This window comes from Heterocephalus glaber, unplaced genomic scaffold, assembly GCF_053883595.1.
Source record: "Heterocephalus glaber isolate CG9 unplaced genomic scaffold, H.glaber_assembly_v1.0 deba00001444, whole genome shotgun sequence".
In the NCBI taxonomy this organism is placed as follows: Eukaryota; Metazoa; Chordata; class Mammalia; order Rodentia; family Bathyergidae; genus Heterocephalus; species Heterocephalus glaber.
The window spans coordinates 28,786,154-28,806,969 of record NW_028258297.1 but is presented as its reverse complement, the minus strand read 5'-3'; the positions used below and the strand labels follow the sequence as shown (position 1 = coordinate 28,806,969).

Sequence of the window (20,816 nt, the reverse complement as noted above, 5' to 3'; positions counted from 1 at the left end):
TACTATTGTAAAAATGCTCTCCTTATTGTCCTCATCAACATAAGATGCTGATCAACCTAAGATCCTTATCAAGATAGGATTACTGCGGCTCCCTAAGTCACCTGACACTCCAATTATTGTAGGTACCCAATAAATAATGGCCATCTCAGAGAGTCTTTGTCTTTGCTCACTCTGAGGCACTGATCTCCTAGCCCTTCCCCCCATCTACTTTGAAACCTCGAAAGTCTCTTTTTCTTTCTTTAGCCCTCACCATCCTCCTTTCTAGGCAGTTGGAAAGTTGATTGCCCTGCGATAACACACAAAAGAAATTTCTCCATGAGTTTGAATGTTTGGTTTTCTTCTAGGATCTAGAATTTTGGGGCAATGTCTGAGTCAAGATGTAGCCTTGGTCATGCTGGTAGGTAAGGCAGGCAGACCCCAGGTCTGTGCTGGATGCAGACACTAATAGTGGTAGGAGTAGGGTGAAGGCACCAATGGTGTGACTCTCAAATCCAGGGCAAGAATTAAGATTGAGCCTGGCCTCTGGCCATGGGGCAAGGCCTGTGTCATTTAGGTCAAACCTTTCAGGGGGTCTCTTTCCAGCTTGCTACCTGACCGTAGCTGTCTCCTGTGGCTGTTTCACACCCAGTCACTGTGGGAACATAACCATGGGGTCCCTGATGTGAAGAACTGGGATGAACCCTGGGCTCAGTCAACATTTCCCTGGAATGGTGTCCGACCAACTACTCTCCAGGGTTATGGTGGGCGTTGGGACTGGAGTCACCAGCTGTTGCCTGTTAAAGGACCTATTGGGGCAGATTCCCACACTCTCCCTGGAGATTACAGCGTCCACCCATCTGTTTCACTGCTATGTTTCTCCCAGAAGCCCTTTGGAGCCTCCAGCCTTCACTGTCTCTAGATTCAGTCTCCCTTTCCCATGAACCACAAGCCAGGAGCTGGGGAGAGAGTACATACTGTCTATTCCCTTCTTTGACTTGTATTCTGCCTCTTCAATTTTTCTGTAGGTTTTAATTTTCCTATTGGATCCATCCTGGTTCCTGGGGATCTACTTCTCTCTTTCTCAGGTTGTTATTTTATAGTGTCTGAATTTCAGTCTTGGAGAGGCTGAGTTGTTGCTTAGCTGTATGTTTTTCTTATACTGTATTATCTACAACTCAGCACAAAATTCAGTGAAAGAGATTATTCTTGCTTGTACATGCAATGGTTCCAAATTTGCAACAGTAGTGACTTTTGCTGTAATTTTTGAAAAAACAGTTTATCAGTTTACAGAAGCTTTTGTTTTCTTCATTTGATAAAAGTTTCTCTTTTTTTAAAAAAATTGCAAATGTTAACATTAAAAAGGGCTGGGGATTTAGCTCATTGGTGCCACTGCCTGCCTCGAAAGCATAAGGTCCTGAGTTTGATCCCCAGTACAAACAAAACAAAACAAAACACCATTAAAAATACAAATAGATGTGAAATGTAATTTCTTTAGACATCTTCAGTGAGCCAGATGTGGTGGCACATGCATATAATCTCAGCACTCTGGAAATCTGAGGCAAGAGGATAACAAATTTGAGCCTAGCCTAGACAACATAAGTTAGCAAGACCTTTTCTCAAAATAAAAAAATAAAAAAAGGGCTGGGGATGTAGCTCAGTGTGAAGGTGCTGGGTTCACTTCCCAGTATTAAAAAAAAACAAGGACATCTTCAGCTAAATATACACTGTTAGTTTTTTGTGTTAACTGAATGGTTCAAAGGCATCTTGGAATTTTAGAAATTATATTGAAACTAGAAAGAGCAATACAATTACTGTTGATAATCTAACATTATTGGAAGTATGTGAATCTTAAAATGTTACCTAGATTGTGTAGTTGTGTAACTTTGTAGTCCACATAATTTAAAGACTAAAATTAAGAAAAAAAATTCTCACATGGAACAGTGGTGCATGTCTGTAATCCCAATTACTTTGGAGGCAAGCGTGGGCAATTTAGTGAAAACCTGTCCAGAAGTTAAATTAAAAAAGGGCTAAGATCACTTTTTTTTGGGGGGGGGGTTGGTACCAGGTATTGAACTCGGGTCCTTGCACTTGCAGGGCAGTTGCTGGAACCACTGAGTTAAATCCCTGGCCCAAGATCACTCTTAATGATAGAGCACTTGCCTACCATGTATGAGGCCTTGGGTTCAATCCTTGGTACTACAAAAACAAAAAAGAAACTCCGTAATATTTAAATTATATAAAACATTCATGCACACAAAATACACAGTATATTACATACTCTTAAATAATGGCAAAAGTATTAACTTTAGTCTAAGGCAAATGTAACTTAGGGTGGCTTTATTTAGAAGACCAGAGTTTTAGAAATCCAAATCCAAACTCTTGTATATGCTTATCCTAATGCTATGTTTACATTTTTATTTTATACTACTGCAAGAATCAGAAAATATAGAGATCTGTTCCAAAATTCATGAATCAATTTGCTTTGATACAGGTGAACTTGGATTAAAATTTAATTTCCACATTTATTTTACCCTCCTGTTTTTTCCCCTGTGTTCCAGGTTTTGTATGTTCGGCTTTTTTGAGACAGGTTCTCAGTATTGCAGCCCAGGCTGCCTTCAGACTCCTCACACTCCTGCCTGAGCCTCCCCAGTGCTGGGACTACATGCACCACCACAGTCGGCTTCTGATTTGTAACAATATATGGCGAGGGGATTTAGATCTAGAATCTTTCGTTTTTATTTTTATTTTTTTCTGACTTGTCATGATTATTAATCATTAGCCTATTGTACATTTGTGGTTCTTTTGTACTTTTTCTTGTAATACAGTAGGGACCCTGAAAGCATTAAACCAAAATAAAATTGCCTTTATTCTCATCCAAAAAATCTTTTTAAAGGAGACACAGTGTTTTTATTGGAATAAGAATGTTTAGTTTTTATTAACAACATTGCTTTGTGCCTATTCATATATATATTTTTTGTTAGTGTAGTATTTACTTTTAACTAAAGAATTTATCATTCAAGGTAACCCAGTATTTCATTTGAAAAGTTCTTTTCTAAGTAGAAAATAATCCTTTTAAAATTTAGTCTATGAACTATTAGTTCACAGAGGATATTAAAATGTTTAGTATATTTGGGAAAATTAGAGTGATAAGATTATACAGTACTTTGATTTTTTCTAACTAGAGATGTTTTTCTGAACAGTGAGGGCCCTCAGAATTTGGTTTGGTATTTAAGTATCTTTGGGAGGTTTATTAGTTATTTATTGCTGCAGAAAAGCCACCCAAATAATAGCTTAAAACAGCAACAATGATTTCCGATGACTCTGGGTGGGCAGTCTGGTATCTCTGCTGTTCCCATCCCCTGGGACCGCTCCCGGGCAGCCTGTGGTCATGCATAGGGTGAGGCAGGGGTTCCCAGGATGGGCACCACAACGTGGCTGGCTGTCGAGGTTCCTCGGCCCGTCCGAGGTAGAATCGCATTCTTTTGCAGTAGACTCCATGGGGTTCCTTCACAGCATGGTGGTCTCAGGTGGCCAAATGGAAGAGCAGGACCACAGGCCTGATAGGACCAAGTCTCTGATCTCACAGGGTCTCACTTTGCCATCCCTTATGGGTCAAAGCAAGTTCTTTATTCTCCAAACTTCCAGCCCAACCCCAAATGAAGGGTGTGACGGAACAGGCTGTCTTTTGACAGGAAGAGAAGAAATGACACACTGGGATGTGGACACAGGGAGTATGATTTATTGAGGATCATCAGTGTAGTGACCTACCGCAGTAGCCGGTAAGACTCCTCCACCACTTGTGTTGAATGCTTAATGGTCTTTCTTACATTAGTAAAATAGGAATCTGATGCAACTGAGACAATTTCTGGCCTTTAAATTTAAGAATATTACAGAGATAGGCAAACTATCTCTAGGTCAAAATTTCCTTTATTGGAAACTCTACAACTGGCTTTTATTTAAATAACTCTTTTTTTTTTTTGAGGAACGGGGAATTGAACTGAGGGACTTTTCACTAAGCTACATCCCCTGCCATTAAAAATTAAAAAAAAAATTTTTTTTTTGAGACAGGGTCTATAAGTCCCTAAATTGTCCAGACTGGGGTGAAACTTGTGATTTTCCTGCCTCAGCTTCCCAGGGTCCTGGGATTAGACTTGCACAGCCATGCCTAGCTTCTTTTCCCCCCAGAAATATTCAGCCTCTGCAGACACTGCCTTTGAGTGAAAAGGCTGGATGGAATTCCCTAGGCATCTTTATATGTCTTGCATTCATCTTTATATGCTTGGATTCTCTATCATTATCCTATGTGTTCATATAGGAGAGCATGTCTTGTTCAAATGGCAGGTGTGGATGATTAAATTTTTAATACACCAGACCTTTAAATGCAGCTTGTATTAAAAAAAAAAAATCAACAGTTGAATCCGGGGGGAAAAACCCCCACCCACAGTCTCAGGATAAACAGGATAAACCACATAAGCATCTCGTACTGGGATTTTTAGCCAGCTCCCCATTTATGCTGTCCACACACGCCATGGGTCCCTTATCCTGAGGAAGAGTCATCACACAGGGCCATATCTTTCCTATATCTTCTCTTCTGCGCTAAGCTCTCCGGGAAATTTCTTGCAACCTGGAAACTGATCTGACTGCTGCTGAATGGCTTAGTTTACAATGTCACAAAGCCTTTCTGCCTCACGTTGAATTAACGTATCTAACTTAATAAAACTTTCAAATAAAGGAACACTCATGCCAAGGAGAAGAAGGGAATATTTCTTCAAAGTTTGACCACACAGGCTTTATCAGTTAAAACGTTTTTGTGCTTACTCTGCTACTTACAATGCTGCTGGCCAGGGCTTGGTCAGGCCTGAATCCTGGTGAGGCCTAAATTGTGTCAGCAGAAATACTCGCACCTTTTAAGGACCTATTTTACCTTCTCAGATACAACAGCTCCTGCCAGGCAGCTAACTGTGTTAGAAGGAAGCGCAGTCTGTCTCCAGTATTCAAGGGTGGATGAATGCTCTGGCCCCAAAGCCAGAGTGGCCCGTTTTGGGGTCATTATCCAATTTTCACTCCTTTTCTATTTAATTATCCGGTTAGAAGCACTGTTTTTGTTTAAATGAGAATAATAACGTAAATTCCTTTAATTGAAGAGATGACCCAGAAGCAGAGAAGAAAATATTGTTTGCATATGTTTCAGTAGCAGGCGAAAGCCCCCTCAGGAGGGAAAGCATTCTCTACAACCAGCCTTGAACCAACAGCAGATGGCGCCAAAGTACCTTGGTAGCATCCAGGGTTCTCTAGCACAGCAACAGTCTAGTTGCCATTCTATCGATCTGCTTTTTCCTCTTTTTCTTTTCTTTCTCTCTTTTGAGATTGGTGTCTTCACGTTGCCCAAGCTGGTCTTGGATTTGTGGGATCCAGTGATCCTCTCACCTCTGTTTCCTGAGATCTAGGATTTCAAGTGCAGAACACCACTTTTCCTTCTTTTCTAAATTTCTAATTGCTAAGGGACTGGAGGGTTATGAGCAGTGGCTTAGAGCCCTGACTCAGGAGTTATCCTTCTTAGCTTCACAATGCCACACTTGCTAGTTGGGTGACCTAGATGAATTCCTTAGCTTGAGTTTTCTCTTGTAGAACAGGAACATGAGTAAAAACACGGTCTCATTCCTGGCCCGGTTCCCCAGTGTTAGCCGTAACTCTCTGAGTTCTCTTCCTCTCCCACCCCATATTTTACTCTCTCCAGTGGTGTGTAATCCTGTTAAATGACCACAACTGCTTTCTTGCCTAGGTTCCATGGGAAGCTTCCTGTGACTGGGGAAAACAGGTCTGATTTACAGGTGGCTCTGATGTTACATTGGTATCACCTGAGAGAGGATGACCACAGCATTGTAGAGTCAGTCCCTGCAGGGTGATCCTGAAGGGCAGTAAGGAGAAATACCTTCTTTTTTTTGTACCGGGGATCAAACTTGGGACCTTGCTCTTGCCAGGCAGGCGGCAAAACCACTGAGCTAAATCCCCGGCCCAAGAAATACCTTCTTAACAGGCACAACTTTAAGCAGTGCATTTAGTTGTTTGTTTTCCTGGAAGAAAGTAGGGATCTATTCATGGATAATGGTTTGGAGGTTCACAGACGTGGGAAAAAAGGGAAAGATTAAGAACAACCAGTTGCAAAATAGGAATTTAGATTAACCTTTTGTAAGGCCTATGTGTGGAGGCATACTTATCCTATGTGAATACTGTCTGTGCCTGTGAGCATTATAATAGTGTGATGCTCAGAACCATCAGGACAAGGAACTGACTCTGAATGCCAGTCCCCTGCCTCCCCAGGATACCTCAGTGCTCTCACCGACTGCTGCACAGTGGGCCCTAACGTCAGGAATACAGACTGCAAATGATCTCAGCACCCGGACTGTCCCTGGGAAAGGCTGATCTGGATACACTTTTGATAACTACCGTGCCTGACACCTGCAGAGCCTGAAGCTTCATTTCTGATATTGTACTCGGATTCCTAGGACCCCCCCCCCAGTTGGCTGGTAGCAGGGATTATATTAGGTTTCTTCTAATGTGATTAATTTCTTCACTGGAATAGACACTTAGGATATACATCTGATTTGTTGTACACAGTGCTTTTGTGAGTACCATCATTCTTGGATTTACCAAATTCTTATTTACCGTGATGCTCTCCAGGAATTGAACTCAGGGACTCGTACTTGCCAGGCAGACACTGTACCACTGAGCTACATTCCCATATTTACCAGTCTTATTGAGGCAGGACACAGTGTGGGAGATACCCTCACCTTAGGCTCACAATTAACTGGATGGCTTCTGGTTTTTAGAGACCAAAAGAGATCCTCACTGTCTCTCCTTAACATCCTGACATTAACCTAAGTCTTTTTCTCCTGCCACTTCTTACCACTCTTCCTTGTCCTCTGGCATGAGCCCAGGGAGCATGTGCCATTTTGGAGTAACCGGGGGTAACCCCATGGTCATTGTAATATTAGCATCAAGGCTTGGACCCCCCTGGTGGGCTTTGGCAACCATGCTCATTCCGTCCAGGCCCATGTAATGTAAAAAGCATCCTCTCTTGACATGGTAGTGGGGACTTTCAGTGAACTGGACAGGATCTTCTTTGGTGCCACCCCAGGCCCCATGGTCCCAATAAATACCTCAAAACCCAAATCAGACAGGGCTACCCTGAATCAAACTTGTTCTTGAGTTTTCTCATCAGCTCGCTTCAGCTCTGTGGAGTGTGCTTTCCTTTAATACATCTCTGCATTTCTTGCTACTTCTGCACGTGCTGCTCAATTCCGGATTGGTCAGTGTTGGTTTGGATTATAGCATTTACTGTGGTTAGAGTTACTGTATTTAGACACCCTGTCATGTCATGCCCTCTTCTTTTGTCATCCCTGTATCTTTGTTTAGAAACTTCAGTATCAGCACAGTTTACTTCAGGATAGATAATTTTGTCATTTGGGGCATGGAGTTTTAACAACAAAGATGACTTTAGAATAAGTTATTTGAGATGTTCTTGAAGAATTTCTTTCATGCTTCTACTTTTTCAGCACCTCTGTCTGTGGCCCATTGTACTGACAGGCGGACAACTTGAAAGCATATCTTCCAAGGGAACTGCTAAGGAAGCAATCATCAAGTTCTTGCCCACCAAGAGGGAATTAAAAAGCATTTATGTCTTGTGGTGGGCTGAGGAGATGTTATATTGGGAGGTGGCAGAACAGTTGGGTAATGAGAACATCACTAAGGCTGGGTTTTGCCTTGCAAAGCTGGGCTGCAGCTCAGGACCAATGATGCTCCCAGTGGCTACAGTTACTTTACATATAAAAGAGGAGAAAACAAAAGCTATGAGGAATCAAAGAATAAAGAGGGGCTGAAGCCCCTTCTAGGATTTGAGGCCCTCTCTCAGTGAGTGAGACAGAGGTAACTGAAGATTATAATGTGAGGGGTTGGGCTCCTCACTAATAATAGTTAAAATTATAAATCATTATAGAATGGACATCTCAGTATACAAAAATTAGCAAGTCTTAGGCATGGTGGTGCATGCCTACAATCCTAGCATTCTGGGAGAATGAGGCAGGAGGATTACAATTTTGAGCCCAGCCTTGGCAATTTAACAACTTAGGTTTTTTTTTTTTTTTTTTTGGTACCAGGGATCAAACTCAGGACCTTGCGGTCTTGAGGCAGGCAGAGGAACCACGGAGCTAAATCCCTGCCTGAATTTAGAAACAGTGAGCCTATGTCTGAAAAAAATGGCTGCTGGGAACATAGCTCAGTGCAAAGACCCTGGGTTCAACCCTCAGTTAAAAAAAAAAAAAGGAAAAAGAAGAAGAAAAAGTAATCAGAAGTCCTTGGGAAATCAGGAAATCAATTTGGGGGGTTTTTTTTGTACTGGGGATTGAACTCAGGTCCTTGTGCTTGTGCAGCAGGCAGCGAAACCACTGAGCTAAATCCGCGGCCCTCAATTTGGGTTTTAATTCTTGTAGGTTCCAAAAAGCCATGGTAAAGTTCCTTACTCAAGTCTTTCTCAAACATCTTCACTTTCATCCAGTTAACTATTCTTAGGGTAGAGCTCTCTACATTTTTCACATTTAACTTGTATTCCAGGGATTACAATGCTCCATTGTACTGAATTGGGCTACTTCTACCAGAAAAATAAAAAGAAAACTTTAAAAAAAATGGAAAACAGGGCTGGGGATTTAGCTCAGTGGTTTTGCCACCTGCTGTGCAAGGGCAAGGACCCGAGTTCAATCCCCAGTACCAAAAAACAAAAAACAAAAACCAAAAAACAAATCCTTTTAATCATTCTAACCCTTATTTACACTATCAGTTTCTCACACTAGAGAAACTATTTGGTATTTACACATGTGTGTCCTATTTATTTCACTTAAGAGTATGGCCTCGATATGCATCCATTTAGCTATAAATGACTCTAGTTTTTCATTCTTTATGGCTGAGTAGTACTCCATTTTATAAAAAAACCCCACATCTTTATCCAGTTTCCAGTTGATGATATACCTAAAATGTACCAATAAAAGAACTTAAGAACAACAACAACAACAAATCCTGGAGTGGTGTGGGTCTCTTGTATTCTCTGTGAGGCTCTGGTGAACATATACAAAATCAATTAGATGGAGCATAATGTGGGTAAAAATCCCATTTTGCCACTTTTGCACATGTGCACACACCTTGTCATACCAAATGGGTAAATATATAGATTGTATGTGTCCTGTATCCCTCAGGGAAATATACTGACCTGCACAGCTGGCTACTGTTATGCAAAGTACAAATTTACAGTAGAAAGTAAGGAATGGGTCCGTTGGACCCAGTGTTCTGCTTAGTGGGTTAGGTTCCAATGGCTGACTGAATTCCTTGTCACTGAACCAGAGAACCTGGTCTTTACTTGTGAGAAATGTATTCATTTGCCCAGCCCCAAGGAATGGACCCAGAGGCACAAAGAACGGCAAAAGTGAGGCTTTAATTCAGTCTTGCAAGACTGGGCGTCTGCTATGCAAGAAGACACACAACAGGGCAGTTACAGTGAGTAATGTATCCCTAGCACGTAAGTCCTTTCCCCTGTTTCCAGTTCATTGGCTGAATGCCATGAGGGGTACAGCCTTCCCCAGATACAGCCTATGTTTCAGAATCTCCTGATATGGCAGTTTCCTGGTTCCCTCCCCATTTGAGTTTGGATTCTTCATACGACCATCTGTTCTTCGCTTTGGGACTTTCTGAGGAGCAGATGTTCCTGTTTAGAGATTTTATGTAATCTTGCAGTTACTGTGTTTCCACTTAGCCCTACCTATTTTATTATGAAAGTGGATCATTCTATGCCTTTCTTCTCCTTTCTCCATTCTATATTTTTCAACCAAGGCTGTCTTACTAGTTTATCTCTCCTTCAAGATCCCATTTGCGTAAGGCCCTTTTAGATGCATGAACTTTGTAATAGGCACATTCAAAGATTTGGCACTAAAATTCATTCAAAGAATAGAAAAATGTAAACAGAATTTGTAACTATGATGATTCAATATTTCAGAAAGATGCTTTCTAAAATAGAAAAGGTTAAAAGATATTAAAAGTCAATTTCCATGAGGATGCTTGGCAGAAACTGTGAAAACAAAAAAGGCAGCAAGCCTGTGAGTGATTTTAGGTATTCTATGGATTTGCAGGGGTGATTTAGATTTTATTTATTATAAAGAATTATTGAAAGCCAAAAATCTTGAATGTTCCCAAATTTAATGAAACCTCTAATTTTAAATATAGCTAGTTATAAAGGTAATCCTAACCCCTAACTCTAATCTTTAAAAGTAACCTAACAAAAACTGCTGGCATAACTCTTAACTTCTAACCCTAAATCTATCCTAACCAAAGCCCTACCACTAAACCTTTCCGTAGCCTTCACAATTACTCAAACCCTAGCCCAGAAATCTAATACTAATCCCCAAACTAACCTTAATTGTAAAACATAAGCTCTACACCAGGACCTAACCCCCTATACCTACCCCTACCCCTAAATCATAACGCTTTGTCTAACACTGAACCCTAACCCTAAACCCTAACCTTGAACCCTAAATCCTAACCTGGAATCTAATCACTAAAATAAACTCTGACCCTCACAACAAAATTTAAACCTAACTTCTAATCCTAAACCCTAATGTCTAAACCTAACCCAAAGTAAGAGTGGCAGGGTTCATCAGTTACCTGGGGTGCCAGCTAAGTCCTGGTCTGCCCAGGAAGATTCAGCCAAGTGTTTTTGTGTCACTCTGTCAGGTTGTGTACTGAGTGTGAGTTGGGGGAAATCAGCAGCCCAGGGGCTATTTTACGTCCAGTGCAGGAAAAGTTCAGTTGAAAAGATCACAGTAGATGACCTCACTTCCTTATGATGACACTTTGCTCAGAACCCTGTTGCCAAGCAACACATAGCACCACTAACTGATGCCTGCTCACTTGTCTGGAGATATAGGACATGTGAGGATGTTTTCTTGCTGTCTCCCTACTTCCCAAGGCTCAAGCCTCAGGAGATCTCTCAGGAGAGGAGTCAGCCGCATCTGGAGAAACTGGGTCCCACGTCTCACATGATGCCTGTGGCCATTTTCTCAGAGGAGTCAAAGTGGGAAACACAGTAGCCGAGGGCAGGTCAGCAAAGGCCAGCACACTGCTCTGATCCCTCCTGTATGGGTCCAGACCTTCCCTGGCTGTGTGTGTGAGAGTGTGTGCCCAAGCACATGAGCGAGTGTCAACAAAAAATCTGTGCTGCTCTCACGTTATCATATGGCAGAGTCACTTGATAGTTTTCTGAGGTTGTGGCTTAAATTGAAAATGACCCTAAATGTCTCATGTATCCAGAGGTGGGGCTTTTGGAAGGTGATGGGATCATGTGGGTGGCTTACTTACTCATCAGCGGATCACTGGAGTCATTGATAACTCCATAGCTGAATATATTGTTGGGAATTGGGGCCTGATTGGGGAGGTAGGTCATTGTGGGTGTGACCCTGAAGGGTACATTTTGTCCCAGGATCCTTTCTCCTCCTTCTCTGCTTTCTGGCTGCATGGGTTGAACAGCTTTCCTCTGCCATGCCCTTGGATCATGCTGTTTCTGCCTTGGAGCCAGCCAATTTATGAACTAAACTCTCTAAAACCATGAGCCCAAATAAGCTTCTCCTCCTCTCTCTCTCTTTTTTTTGTACTTGGGATCAAACTCGGGACCTTCCAGTTGTGAGGCAGGGGGTGGAACCACTGAGCTAAATCCCAAGCCCTCTCCTCCTAAGTTGTGTTGAATACTGGTCCCAGAAACAGGTGATTAATACAACTACTGTTTCCATGTTAACCTCCCAAGAAGGTCCCACTCCAGGATGAAAAGGAGTCAAGCCTGACTCTGGATACTCAAGCTTGCTTAGAGCTTTTGAAGATGGATGTAAGGGAGTCCATAGTCAACCATCTTGTGTGATCTTTGCTTCAAGGGAACTCTTTGTTCCTGCACAAGTTTTTGCAAAACTACCAAGTATTTGGGACCACGCAGCAGGTGCTGGATCTGCTGTTGAAAAGGTTTGTACACCACCTTGTAGGTCAGGGGAGCTCCATCTGACTGGGTTTTGGGAATGCCTTGTGCCACTTGGTGACCCAGTGTGCTGTGTGAAAATTGGAATGCTAATAGGAGGACCTGCAGGGTATGGTCAGGAGCAAGGGAGTTGAGCCTGCAAATGCCTGTCCTGAGCTTGATCATGTACCTTGGTTGCCCAGCACTGTGGTCCACTTGAGTGTGACATTCACCTTTCATCAACATGGAGAAGCTCTCAGCATGGCTCCTCACTTGAGGCCCCAGAGAAAGTTTTCCCATCTGTGAAAGAGGCTCTGGATTCCATCTGGGAGACTCTTCTCTTAGATACAGGCAGAGCAGGAGCCCTGGGGATGGACTGAGGGGCCTGAGACCCATGGAGATATTTGCGAAGGTGATGGTTGGGTTCATCCATGGCATACACAGATATGAAGCACTAATTGTATACAGGCACATTTCTGGGTACTTAACCCAATTCAGGGAAAAAGGGCAGGAAAATACCTTTTCTCTTAGGCTTTATTTTTATGTCAGGGTAGCCAGTGACACAAGAAGTCATAAGAAGGTAGGGTAGGTGTGTTACCAGTCTCCCATATCCATTTGCTCAGGTTTGTTTGCTCAGCCCCGGAAAATCAAAGGAAGCCATTTTGGCGGTGGGGAAGAGAAAGGCTTTCTTTAAATTTCACTCCAAGGGGACGGAGGTGCTGCCTTTGCCTCAGATCACCATCTCACGTGTCCATGCGTGCAGGGATTTTCATAGTAAGGCACAGGGGAGGGGGCACACCAGAAAAGAAGTCACCTCTCCAAGCTTGCTCCATGGCTCCCAGACACATTCCATTTACCCCCTTCCTTCTGGAAATGAAATGGGGCCTGACCTCCTGTGGCAGCACCTGCATATTGTCTCCTTTGGTCTGGGTTTAGGAGAAGAGGGGGTGGCAGTTAAGTCCTCTGTGGAGAGCGAAAGGTTGAAATAACTTTGAGAGACCTCTGAGTCTCTTGAGAACATAATGAATCCTGGATATGCAGCTGGCACAAAAACAAGGATGGTTACTTGTAATGAGAGTGGTTAAATAGAGTTCGAATGTCTGCAGTGCAAGGGAATGTTATTCCCGGAGTTGTAAAGATACATTTGACCTTTTCCCTGGAAAATAATTAGTCGCCGAATTATGTGCAGAGGAGGGATTGGGGGTTGTGGAAAAGGTATATAAAGGTCAATAAAGTGGGAAGAGGGGTCTCTCCTCCACCTCTCTCTCCTTTTTCTTTTCCTCAGAGGTTGTGTTTTTCTTTCATCCTCTCCCCTCCTCTCAGGTACTGTTTGACTAGTGACGGCTGGCACCGTCACAAGTGGCGCCCGAACAGGGACCTGAGCATGGAGGACAAGGTGAAGGACGCCACCAGATTGTGAGCTCGGATAAGTAAGTAGGGGGCGGTGATATAAGATATAAGGACTACTAATAGTTGGATGCTATAAGATATGGGGACCAGTAGTAGTCGGATGCTGTTTGCTCAGATATTAAAAAGGATGCTTCGGTCCCGTGGAGCTAAGGTAGGGCAACAGCAGTTATGTCATTTTTTAGAATTTGTGGAGAGAGTCTGCCCATGGTTTCCCGAGGAGGGATCAATTAATTTGGAACTTTGGCTAAAAGTCAGAAAACAATTACAAGATTATTATGATCAGGAAGGGCCTTCCAAATTTCCTGTTGATGTGTTTAGCCTTTGGGGTCTTATCAAGGAGAGCTTAGATCCTCGTCAAGGGACTTTAGTGGGTAACTCACAAACAGACGTGGTTGCCTCTAGTCCGGAGGGCATTCCAAATATAGATAAAGAAATTGAGTGCCCTTCTTCAGCCCCCCCCTCTTGTGGAAGGTTTAGATGAACCCCTCGACCCCTCTAGTGCCACAGATTTAGAGGAGGAGGCAACTAAATATAACTATGAGGAATGGCCTCCCTTCTCTCTAATAGCTCTTACTGAAAAAATGAAAATAAAAGATAAAAAAGATAAATCTGAAAATACCCATCCCTCAAATCCCTTAGATATGTTATGGTTTAATTGGAAATGGAAACAAAAGGAACAAGTGTTGTTGAAAAAAACGGTCACTTTAGCCCAGCGTCCTGGCAGGGCTTGACCCTTTCCCTGAGGTTGCCCACCCTGATCCTCAGCTAGATTCCCCTCCTGTCCCACAACTCTCATCCCCAGCGCCCCACCCTCTCTCGGCTTTACAGGCTACCTTACAGGTAGCCACCGAGAGAGGGGAAGATTTGGCTGGTTTTCAAATGGTCTGTCCTGTTTTTGAGGAGCCAGATCAACAAGGACAAATGGTCCATGTTCATAGACCTCTTCCTTTTAAACAACTTAAGGAATTAAAGGTTGCTTGTGCTTAGTACGGCCCTACGGCCCCCTTTACCCAGGCTATGCTTGAGTCTTTAAGCTTGGATGCTCTTCCTCCTGGGAATTGGAAACAAATAGCTAAAGCCTGCCTCTCAGGTGGAGATTATTTATTGTGGAAGACAGAGTTCGAAGAACAGTGCCAAAAAACAGCTGAACTCAACCGTGCCACTGGAAACAACATTACTTATGATATGTTAGCGGGGGAAGGACAGTATGCTGATATAGCGAATCAGTTGTTTCCTGGGGGTGCATATGCCCAAATTAATACAGCGGTAAAACAAGCTTGGCAAAAGCTGCCTATGGCAGGACGAGCTTCTGAGGACCTCTCTAAGATCAGGCAAGGTCCCGACAAACCTTTTCAAGAATTTGTTGCCCGTCTTTTGCAGACTGCTTCACGACTGTTAGGAGACCCTGATGCCGGACTGCTGCTGGTCAAACAGCTTGCCTATGAAAATGCTAACTCCCCCTGCCAGGCTGCTATTCGTCCTTTCAGAAAAAAAGGGGACCTAGGTGATTATATAAGGTTATGCACGGACATTGGACCTGCCTATACTCAAGGGCTGGCCATGGCTGCAGCTTTACAAGGAAAAACTATAAAAGAGGTTCTTTTTCAACAAGTACGTAGAGGGTCCCAGATGCGAGTTTCTGGGCCCCCAGGAAGCTGTTATGGGTGTGGAAGAGTTGGACATAGAATTAAACAGTGTCCAGAGAAAAAGTTCCCAATAAAAACTGTTTCGTCCTCCCCAAGGGAGCCCGGTTTATGCCCAAAATGTAAAAGAGGGAATCATTGGGCAAAGGAATGCCAGTCAAAAAGGGATTATTTAGGCAATGCACTGGAGCAGGGAAACTCCAGGAGGGGCTGGCCTCAGGCCCCGAAACAATAATATGGGGCACTCCAACCCTTCATTCTTCAGCAAAATAATCCATTCAAGACCTCTTTAGAGCCACCCCAGGCAGCGCAGGACTGGACCTTAGTTCCACCGCCTTCACAGTACTAACTCCTGAAATGGGGGTCCAGGCCCTCCCCACGGGAGTCTATGGGCCCCTACCTGAAGGCACCCTAGGTTTACTCCTGGGTCGAAGTAGCGCGACCCTTAAGGGAATTTTTGTTACCCCTGGAGTCATAGATCAAGATTATGAGGGAGAAATTAAAATTATGGTTCATTCCCCTACAACTATATCTACTATACCCACCGGGCAACGCATAGCTCAGCTACTTTTGATACCTTTAGTAAAAAAGGAAGGAAAAGTTGAAAACGCTTATAGAGGTGAAAAGGGATTTGGTTCTTCAGATGCCTATTGGGTACAGCCTATAGGAGCATATCGACCTGAGATTCATTTAAAAATCAATGGAAAACTCTTTTCAGGTCTCCTTGATACTGGTGCTGACGTTTCAGTATTAATTGCTGAACAATGGCCCGCAAAATGGCCCAAACAGGTTACTATGACACACTTACAAGGGATTGGACAAAGTAAAAGTACTGAACAGAGCAGTGATTTTTTACAGTGGCAGGATCATGAGGGCCATCAGGGACATTTCCGTCCATTCATTGTCCCCGGACTGCCTATTAATTTGTGGGGGAAGGGATGTAATGAAAGATATGGGAGTTTATTTACATTCATCTAACCCGTAAGTCATGCAACAATTATTTGATCAAGGCCTACTTCCTTATCAAGGACTCGGAGTGCGTAATCAGGGTCCCTAGTCCCTTTGCAGACTAAACAAAAATTAGATAAAACAGGAATAGGGTATTTTTAATGGGGGCTATTGACCTCCCTGTGCCCCACGCAGATCCCATCACATGAAAAACTAGTGACCCTGTGTGGGTGGATCAATGGCCTTTAACCCAAAAAAAAAATTCTCGCTGCAGAACAGTTAGTACAGAAACAGCTCTGCACTGGGCATATTAAATCTTCTAATTCTCCATGGAATTCCCCTATCTTTGTAATTAAAAAAAAATCAGAAAAGTGGCGACTTTTACAGGATTTAAGAGCAGCTAATAAAACCATGGAAATTATGGGGGTCCTACAGCCCGGACTTCCAATACCGTCCGCTATTCCAGCACAAACTTTCAAAATAATTGTGGATTTAAAAAATTGTTTCTATACAATTCCTCTTGCCCCACAAGGTTGTAGACGTTTTGCCTTTAGTGTATGTACCCTCTGTTAATTTTAAAGGACCCGTACATTTTCAGTGGAAGGTTTTGCCACAAGGTATGGCTGATAGCCCCACCTTGTGTCAAAAGTTTGTAGCTCAAGCGATCCAAGTAGTCAAGACAGATTACCCATCATTATATTTAGTTCATTATATGAATGACATTCTTTTAGCCTCTAGTAATGAAGCCCTTTTATTAAGCGTGTTTGCTGATTTACACCAGGCATTAGTAAACAATGGATTAGTTGTAGCCCCTAAAAAAAATTCAAACGCGACCTCCTTTCTCCTATCTTGGCCACGTTCTGTACCCTAAGGTCATTTATCCTCAAAAGTTTCAATTAAGAAAAGATGCCTTACACACTTTAAATGATTATCAAAAATTGTTAGGGGATATAAATTGGCTGCGCTCATATTTAAAATTGTCCACGGGAGATTTAACCCCCCTTTTCGATGTTCTAAAGGGGGATCCTGACCCCTCTTCACCTTGACAGCTTTCTAAACAAGCCAGAAAAGCGCTTCATAAAGTTGAGTTAGCTATTCAAGACCGGACCGTCCACTACTTTGATTATAGCCGCCCCTGGGCTGCTTATGTTCTGGCCACGCAACATATGCCTACTGCTGTTCTTTGGCAGGATGGCCCATTACTTTGGCTACATTTGCCTGTTTCCCCTGCTAAAGTGTTATTTCCTTACTATGAATCAGTAGCCCAGCTTGTACAACTCATACGTGAAGAATCACGTAAATATTTTGGCATTGAGCCTTCTTTAATACGGGTCCCTTTTACACAACAACAAATTAATTGGCTTTTTCATAATGTTGATTCTTGGGCTCTCGCTTTTGCTCACTTTAAAGGTTCTATTAGTAATCATCTCCCTCCAGATAAATTACTTCAATTCACTAACGTTCATTCATTTGTTTTCCCAAAAGTTATTCGTCAATCTCCCATCCCTCAAGCCAAGTCAATTTTCACTGATGGCTCATCCAACGGATGTGCTGTGTATGTTGTGGGAGACGATGTTCATACTTTTTCCTTCACTCCCTCTTCTGCACAAGTGATAGAACTTCGAGCCGTTGCTATAGTTTTTGATCTTTTTCATAATGAATCTTTTAATTTGTATACAGATAGCCAATATATTGCAAGGGCCATTCCCTTATTGGAAACGGTGCCTTTTATTGCCTCTGCTGCCACTCCTATCCAATCTCTTTTTACACAGATTCAACAATTTTTACGTTCTTGCACAGAGCTATGCTATATCGGTCATGTGTGTGCTCATTCTAATCTCCCTGGTGCCATCTCGGCGGGAAATTGCCTTGTGGATCAGGCCACCAAAATTGTCGCCCCTACACAGCTACAACTGGCACAACAACACCATGCTATTCATCATCAAAATAGTCGTAGCCTACGCTATCAATTCGGCCTTAGGCGTGAGGCTGCTAGACAAATTGTTAAACAGTGTACGCATTGTCCACTCCTTTCTACCATCCCCCATTATGGAGTTAACCCCCGAGGTCTTAAACCCAATCAATTGTGGCAGATGGATGTTACTCATATTTCTGAGTTTGAAAAACAGAAATATGTTCACGTCAGTGTTGATACTTTTTCAGGCTTCATCATGGCTACTGCTCTTCAAGGTAAAGCCACAAGACATGTTATCTCCCACTGTTTACGTTGTTTTTCCATAGTCGGTCTACCTCAAATTATTAAAACAGATAATGGCTCTGGATATACCAGTAAACAATTTTCTCAATTCTGCATGCATCTACAAATTTTACATAAAACTGGTATACCCTATAATCCCCAGGGACAGGGGATTGTTGAACAAGCTCATAATACTCTTAAACATCAGCTTCAAAAAATAAAAAAGGGGGAATTATACCCCTTGTCTCCCCAGAATCTTCTAAATCATGCCCTTTTCATTTTAAATTTTCTTACCTTGGATGCACAGAAACTAACACCTGCTGATCGATTATGGCATCCAAATACAAAAACATCCTATGCACAAGTAAAATGGAAAGACCCCCTCACGGGCCAATGGAATGGTCCTGATCCTGTACTAATCTGGGGACAAGGGCATGTCTGTGTTTTTCCACAGAATGAAGACAGTGTGCGATGGTTGCCGGAATGGCTCGTGCACCAGGTGGATGTCTCTTCAACAGAATCTCTTCCTCCTCATAATGATGGCCACAATGACCAGATGTGAGATGTTCTGGGCTTATGTCCCTGACCCTCTGCTTCTCTATCCTGTTACCTGGGAAGACCCACCAATTTCTGTGTATGTAAATAATACTCGTATTACAGGACCACCCGCAAATGATCACATAAAGGAAGATAAAAAATTTAATTATACATTTGCAGGGAAAGGTAGAGGAGTTCCTATATGGTTTTCTTTAAATGGAACTGTCTCCAGATGTTTAAATGTCACTTGGGACTCATGGACTCAAGGTTCCTTATATGGTAATAATGGACATAATATTCGTCTGCCCTGGCCTTCTTGTGGTGGACCCTTGGTCCCGATTGACATGCTGCCCCAAGGATATCCCCCCTGTATGAATAAGACTGAAATAAGTAATAGAATAATACCTTGGCACCAGTGTGTGGTACAGCGGCCTGCAATCTACAACTTTACTAACAGACCTGAAGTCCTACAAGATTGGAGTGCTCAACTGGATAATTGTCAGGGAGGCGCTGCTATGGAACAACAGTTAACTGTGGGACTCTGGCAATCGCCTCCTGGTCCTTTCCAACCAATGTTGTGGAAGTTGATGGTTGCCATGGGTGGAATAAAAAGAATAGGTGTTGGGATCAACCAAAAAGGGGATACATTGGAAGGAAATATTACAGCTTGTGTGCCCCCACCATATTTGCTCTTATTAGGAAACTTTAAGATTGAGTATAAAAATGAAACTCATCAATTTGATGTAGTATGTGATAATTGTATATTGTCAAATTGTGTGAAATTTGAGTATCAAAATGTTTTAATAATTTATCAGCCCTCTTTTGTAATGTTGCCAGTTAACCTTTCAGAACCATGGTATGCAGAAAAAGGACTTCAAATATTGGAAAGTCTAAATGGTCTGTTAAAAAGAGAAAAAAGGGTGGCTGGCATGATTGTAGCCGGAATTGTCACTTTTATAGCATTTCTGACTAGCTTATCTACCGGCTTAGTTGCTTTATCTCAGTCTGTACAAACTGCAACTTTTGTAGATAATCTTTCAATGAATGTGTCTCAAGCCTTAGAGTTACAGGAAGACATTGATGTAAAAATGGAAGAAAAGTTAAATGCTCTTTTTGACACGGTAATATATTTGGGACGCTCCCTTAAAGCTCTCAAACATAGAAACCGTTTACAGTGCCATGCAGAACATCGTTGGATTTGTGTCACTTCACTAGCTTATAATGTGACAGATTATAATTGGCAAATGATCCAGGACCATCTAAAAGGGGCATGGTCGCATGGCAATGAAACCTCCGACCTAGTAAAGCTCCATCAGCAAATATTGAGTATTCAACAAACAAGAAAAACAAGTCTGTCACCTGCACAGATGGCACAGTCCCTTTATGACTACTTGAAAACCTTGGTGCCTTCCTCACTTTTTGCTAAACAAATAGTGATAGGCCTTGGGCTGTCGGCAGGTGGATTGTTACTTATGTTTCTTCTTTTCATTATATTTGGCCAGTGTGTTCGATCCATGTTCTCAATGATGGCTGTCCAATTGCATTATCAGAAATTGATCACCCCTAAGTAAGAGGCCGGTTAGTCAATGACGGGTTTGAGACCAGGAGAATCTCTTACCAACCTAAGACAGGGAAGTTTCTCTTCCCAATGATGGGTAAGGTAGGATTCTGTCCTAGGATCTCACCTAAGACAGGCACGGTCATCTAATAAATAAAAAAGGGGGAGTTGTGGAGAGCGAAAGGTTGAAATAACCTTGAGAGACCTCTGAGTCTCTTGAGAACATAATGAATCCTGGATATGCACCTGGCACAAAAACAAGGATGGTTACTTGTAACGAGAGTGGTTAAATAGAAAGAGTTCGAATGTCTGCAGTGCAAGGGAATGTTATTCCCGGAGTTGTAAAGATACATTTGACCTTTTCCCTGGAAAATAATTAGTCGCCGAATTATGTGCAGAGGAGGGGTTGGGGGTTGTGGAAAAGGTATATAAAGGTCAATAAAGTGGGAAAAGGGGTCTCCCCTCCACCTCTCTCTCCTTTTTCTTTTCCTCAGAGGTTGTGTT

The 20,816-nt window shown here is 42.5% G+C and overlaps 1 protein-coding gene and 1 pseudogene across 9 annotated transcripts in view; both read left to right on the top strand.

Moving 5' to 3' along the window:
- Nucleotides 1–20,816, top strand: part of Pex5 (peroxisomal biogenesis factor 5) — a 54,137-nt gene that overhangs the window by 20,870 nt on the left and 12,451 nt on the right. For 4 of the 9 annotated variants that reach the window (XR_015452178.1, XR_015452177.1, XR_015452170.1 and 1 more), the window contains 5 exons: nucleotides 2,538–11,118; nucleotides 11,819–12,027; nucleotides 13,343–13,449; nucleotides 14,810–14,933; nucleotides 18,672–18,851. The gene's annotated coding sequence lies outside the window, so the exon portion shown is untranslated. The remainder of the gene's footprint in view (nucleotides 1–2,537; nucleotides 11,119–11,818; nucleotides 12,028–13,342; nucleotides 13,450–14,809; nucleotides 14,934–18,671; nucleotides 18,852–20,816) is intronic. The other 5 variants (XR_015452172.1, XR_015452171.1, XR_015452174.1 and 2 more) reach the window with 5 other exon arrangements.
- LOC147827541 (antigen WC1.1-like) overlaps nucleotides 13,404–20,816 on the top strand; it is a 28,878-nt pseudogene continuing 21,465 nt past the window's right edge.